The sequence below is a fragment of the Perognathus longimembris genome, chromosome 13, assembly GCF_023159225.1.
Source record: "Perognathus longimembris pacificus isolate PPM17 chromosome 13, ASM2315922v1, whole genome shotgun sequence".
NCBI lineage: Eukaryota > Metazoa > Chordata > Mammalia > Rodentia > Heteromyidae > Perognathus > Perognathus longimembris.
Genome location: NC_063173.1, coordinates 55,758,075 through 55,763,986, shown reverse-complemented (window position 1 = coordinate 55,763,986; position 5,912 = coordinate 55,758,075). Strand labels below are relative to the sequence as shown.

General features: G+C 45.7%; 1 pseudogene; it reads right to left on the bottom strand.

Annotated features, from left to right (window-relative positions):
• Nucleotides 1-1,675: 1,675 nt before the first annotated feature.
• LOC125362615 lies at nucleotides 1,676-2,092 on the bottom strand (annotated as a pseudogene).
• Nucleotides 2,093-5,912: the final 3,820 nt, after the last annotated feature.

Here is a 5,912-nt window from a genome sequence, read left to right as displayed (position 1 = left end):
TAAACCAGAACGCCCACGAGGCTTCTCCAGGACACCCACCCGCCCGTGTCTTCCTTGGGATGGGAAGGGGGCAGGCGTCCTGCGACCACATGTTAACTGAGGCTACCTGGGGTCCCTGCTCCCGCAATTAATCCCTACTGGCCAGGGGACGTGAGAGAGTGAGAGAGGACCACATGGAAGAGGTGAACAAGCCCAGGACCCCCCCTCCCCCCACGTGGATGGGGGGGGGGTAGAGCGAAGCCCGGAAAGGGCAGAAGCCGACTCCATCTCCACTATGTCCCCAGCCCCCTCTTCTCAGAGGCCCTGGAAGATTCCCTCTCCCTGTAAACAATAGTGCCCCTAGCCCCCTGAATCTGCACACCAATTCTTGGTGGGTGTGTATCGATTCCCACAGGAAGGGAAGCCCCATCCCCAGGTAATGGGAGTTCCTGAGGCCCAAGAGACAGGGGTGGCACATAGCCACCCCTGTCAAGTGCTTGGAACTGGCAGCTGCCTATGACCCTGCCCCCTGACCTGACCCTATTTAGGGACAGGCCAGCTCAGGCGCCATTACGCCATGCCACATGTTCGAATCTTGTGTCTGTTGTCCCCATGGCGTCCCAATTCAGCTCTCCATTGGAGCTGAATTGGTTTGTTGGAATCCTCCAGAAGTACGTCTCTGTGCCACTGTCCTCTTCTGTATTTTTGTTTTTCTGAAACATGGGACCGTTTCATCCGGGACTTCACCAATGAATTCATCTTTTTACTTGAGACTGTCTCTGAGTGGTAGACTCTTGGAGGGAGGGGGATCCGCCCTTAGCAATAGAAAACCCTGAAGTGTTACTCAACTAACAAGAGCGCGAAGCTTGAAGGAATGAACAAACAAAGGATGATGTTTTTAAATTTTAGACAAAGAACAGTAAGCCACAGGAAAAATGGCTATCCTGTCTGATCCAGTGTTAAAATTCCGGGGAGGTTATTCTGGAGATGGCTTCTTTAGGCTCTTTGCAAGTCCCAATGATCAGTGTCTGATGATCAAGACAACTTTCCAGCCTTGGTATTGCAACGGGCTAAAGCCGGGGCAGGTAGTCACCGCTTAAACTCATTGTTGTTACCAAGCAAATAAAAGGTCATGGTTCAGAGGCATGGATTCTGTGCCCATGACTGTATTATGGACTGAGAACTTAAATCTGAAATGGCATCTTGTAGCTCTTTGGGGACCAGGGGTTGTACACATACTTTATGTTCTTGGAAGAACTACACTGAACCTTGCAGCTCTTGCCTGTTTATGTTCCTGTGGAACAGCCAAGTAAGAAAGTTCCTGGAAGTCTCACATTACCATCCAGATCTGACCAATGAATGGTGTGAATAGAAGTAAAGTCTGAATACCAGCTACTCAAGACTGAATGCTTCCCAAGACTTACATCCCTCATTTGCAGAGCAGACCAGAGTGGATGCTGAGATGGAAACTTTTTTCTGTATAAGCCAGCTTTGCCCTTTATTCTTTCTCAGAATGCTTTTGTTTTTCTACCAAAGGCTACCTCTCCCGGGTTTGCCAAGTACTTGTTGAGATAAAGACTCTCTTGTCTTTTTTTTCTCTCCCAGTTTTTTGTTATTGTTGACAGATTTATGCTTTCTACTCTCCAAATTTGTATTATAAAGAGAAAGTTAAATATGTTGGACATCTACTGGCTGGTTACACAGAAAGAGTTTCCAGCTTTTCAGCCACTTTTTCTGCATTATCATTTTTGTCTGGTCCTTTCTTTTCTCTCTCTTCAATTTCTTTCCTGCATTCTTCAAACTTTGTTTTGAATTTTTGTGCATTCTTGGCATTCGGGAAGCAGATGGCGGGCAGCTAGGGCTTTGGGTACTCGTCAGTGAAGTCAGCATGAGTGTTCCAGACCCAGGCGCGGTCACTGCCAGCATTCGGTTTCAGCTCCATCATTGGTGTGATGTAGTGGTTGGCGCACACCTTCAGGGTCTTGTCCCTCCTCATGAGAAGGCGGATGGTCCCTTTCTCCTTGTGCTTCAGGAGCTTGACAACACCAGTGCCTCGCACCTTCCATTCTGGGAGGTCATTCTCTGCAGCAAATCGAATCAGCTTGGCCAGCATTTTCAAAAGTTCCTCTTCGGGGCTGGGAATATGGCCTAGTGGCAAGAGTGCTTGCCTTGTATACATTGAGGCCCTGGGTTCGATTCCTCAGCACCACATATACAGAAATGGCCAGAAGTGGCGCTGTGGCTCAAGTGGCAGAGTGCTAGCCTTGAGCAAAAAGGAAGCCAGGGACAGTGCTCAGGCCCTGAGTTCATGGCCTAGGACTGGCCAAAAAAAAAAAAAAAAGTTCCTCTTCATCTTCCTCCAGCGTTTTAATTTCTTGTTCAGGAAGAGAAACTATTGGCTCAAACTGGGGGTCATGGTTGGACTCGTCTGCATTCTCAGTGGAGGTATCATGATCCTCATGACTTTCCTTGGTAGCCACCATGGGGGCACGGTAGTGGCATTTCGGTTGTCTTGGTAGTCCCTGACTCCTCGGCCTCTAGGAGACTAATCCTAGCTCCTTTTCCTCCTCCTCTGGCACTGGATCCTACCGCCTGCCCGCACTTCCCTCCGCCCTGTGACCCGACCCTGTATTTATTTTTGTGTGTGTGCCATAACTAGACCTTGAATTCAGGGCCTGAGCACTGTCCCTCAGCTTTGTTTTGCTCAAAACATTAGAGCTACAGCTTCACTTCAGGCTTTTTTTAGTGGTTAACTGAAGATAAAGTCTCATCGATTTTCCTGGCTCCTAACCTTGATCCTTAGATTTCAGCCTCTTGAGGAGCTAGGAGGGTGCCCAGCTTCAAACCTTTGTATTTTAGAGACCTCTTAGTTTTAAAACTTTGTCTAACCACAGTGAGCATGAGATTTATCCTGAAAGATGATGGCTCTACTTCCCAGCCCTCTCCCTCTCTCCTGGATCAGAAAGATGGACACTGCTCCACACAGTACACCAGTGGCCTGGTCTAGGGGCTCTCAGGCTTTAGTTAGGACCAGAATCAGCTGAGGTTAAAAGTCTAGCTTTGCAGCTCCTGGTCACAGAATTTCCCATCCACTAGGTGGTTGGGAGCACTTCCAACTTGATGGGAACCACAGTAGCTGAATAGGAAGTTGGGAAATTTGTTGATTTCTAGTTTTCTTGCAAGTGCCTGATGAATGATAAAGAGCTGCTTTGCTTCTTAAGTTCTGGGTGTTGGAATGCTTAATGCAGCTTCTTTGTGGGGACAAGCTAAGGGGGGATTGCAGCTGGCTAGGAATGAATAAATTAGCCCTCAGAAGTAATTTTGTAGCATTGAGGGATAGAGACACCTATCCCAAAGTTGTAAAGCTAACTAAGCTGTACAACTACCACCTATTCTCCTTTTGGGCGGAAGCAATGTCTGTTTTTTTTTTTTTTTTCTTCATAAAGAGGTTCCTCTGGCAAGGTGAGAGGTGTTTGGGGGCTTGTCTATCTTAAAGTTCTGGGACATTTTTCTTGGTACTGTAAGATTCAACACAGGGCCTGACTCTCAAAAGAGTTTCATGAATGTTGAACAAATATTTCTGGGACAAATATTTCTGAAGCAGTTTCTAGAAGTCCTTGGTCACTGTTCTTAGGGGTAATGAACTGGGGATAATTTGAATATTCATGAGCTGGCTAGTGAACTGTTGCCCTGAAAGAAGGTGCACTTTGGATTTAAAGAGAGGTCACTGGCACTCGAGCTCCAGAAGTGCTCTGGGCAGTGTCTGTTTGGAAGGGGCCATAGAAGCAGTAACAGCTTCATAGGATGCTCTGTGCTTGGCAGAGAGGCTAGTGCATACTAGCTACCTAAAGAGTCTGTAGAAGAAATACCAAAGCTAAGTTCCTGTAGGAAGGCCTCAACTATTGGACAAGGCTTGGCCTAAAACTTAGGGAGCTCTACATACTAATGTGTAGCAATAAAGTTTTTCTGTTTTCTTTTTGGCAGTACTATTTTAAAAAAATACTATGTATGTAGTAATAAAATAAGTATCAAAATATCAATTAATGTTAAAATCAAATTATCAAAATAAAAAATGAAGTAAATTAATGAAATTACTGATAAAATACTATTTATTTGTTAATACTATTATTACCTTTAGTCGTTCAAAGGGGTTTTCATTCAACAGGTCAGTTTGTGAGTTCAATGCATCCTGATCGATGTCACAGCTTTGATAGTACTGGGGTTTGAATGCAAGGTCTCCCATTTGCTAGGCAGATGCTTTGACTCCTGAACCTGGAGTTAGTGACATTTCTGCCTCAGTGAGGGAAAGTATTTCTGCATCTGGTGGACACGAAATGATCCAAGTATGATTTCAGGAATCACAGTGTTTAGCGCCACACAAAGATAATGTTTTCAGGGCTACAATTCTTCAAGGTGGGGAGGTGAAATGTAAGGATTCTTCCAGGGACTATGTCGGGAATCTGCATTGCTCTCAAAGCTCAACTGCTGCCTTCTTGGCCTGCTGCCCCCCATCCCACCGGGGCCAGTGCTCAGGAAGACCTCACCCTGGCCCTGTCTGAAGGTACCCATTGCCCACGGGGAAGTCTGTCCCATTTCACATGTACTAACTTCCTCATCTGACTACAGTTAGACCCCCGCAACCCCTCCAACATTATTCTTCATGAGATAACAACCCCAAATTTCACATGAAACTGTGCTAGGCTTTGAGTCACAAAAGTAATCCAGGGAAGAAAAAGTAGTGTTGGAGGTACAACAATTCGAGTCTTCAAAGTCTACTACCTAGCTGCAGTAATGGAAACAACTTGTCACTGGCACAAACACGGGCTCAAGGACAAAGGAAACAGAATAGAAAACCTAGAAACAAACCCACAGATGCACACTCACCTAATGTTGGTTAAGGGTCCCCTAAAAAGGGTGCCAAAATATTTGATAAGGGTAGGAAAGAGGACAGCTTCTTTAACTAATGATGTTAGGAAAACACTATCTACATGCAGGGAATGCCGACTGGATCTGTCCCTGTCACCTTGCCTGGTATCAACATACATTTATGGTCATGGGGTAAAGATGAACCTGTCTTTTTCGGTAACACTGGGCAGGAGTGGGGTGGGATAGAGGGTGTGGGAGTCTCGACTGGGGCTAAATGTGTCACTGATGAATGAGAAACATTTGGCCTGTTCCAATGGTTGATACCTGTAATGCTAGCTACTCAGGAGGCTGAGATATGAAGATCATACTTTGAAGCTAGCCCAGGAAGGAAACTGATGTTATGATGTCCAGAGTTTGGGGGCCATGTGTTTACCTTGTGGTGCTCAATCCTCAGGCTTGCCTATGGTAATAGAATTGACTGCAGAAGTGGGGTTTTTTTAAAAGAGAAATTTAACTTGAATTCTTCTGCACATTGACATAGAAAGATGGTGATTTTTATTTTGCCAGTCCTGTTGCTTGAACTCAGGGCCTGGGCACTGTCCATGAGCTTCTTTTGCTCAAGGGTAGCCCTCTATCATTGAGCCACAGTGCCACTTCTGGCCTTTTCTGTTCATGTGGCACTGAGGGATTGAACCAGGGCTTCATGCATGCTAGGCAGGCTCTCTACCATTAGGCCACATTCTTAGCCCAAGATGGTGATCTTAAAAAACAGGTACATTTTAAAAAGTGAGAGAGTATGAGGGAAGGGGTGACATTGTCCACAAAGAAATGTACTCTCTACCTGACTTACGTGAGTGTAATTCCTCTGTACAACACTGACAAAAATGTCAATGATACTCTGTTTTTTTTTTTTTTTTTTTTTTTTTTTAGGTGGGGGCCTGGGTGCTGTCCCTGAGATTTTCTGCTCAAGGCTAGGGCTTCATCACAGTCTCAGACTTTCCTGCCTGGATTGGCTTTGAACCGCCATCCTCAGATCTCTGTCTCCTCAGTAGTTGGGATGACAGGCA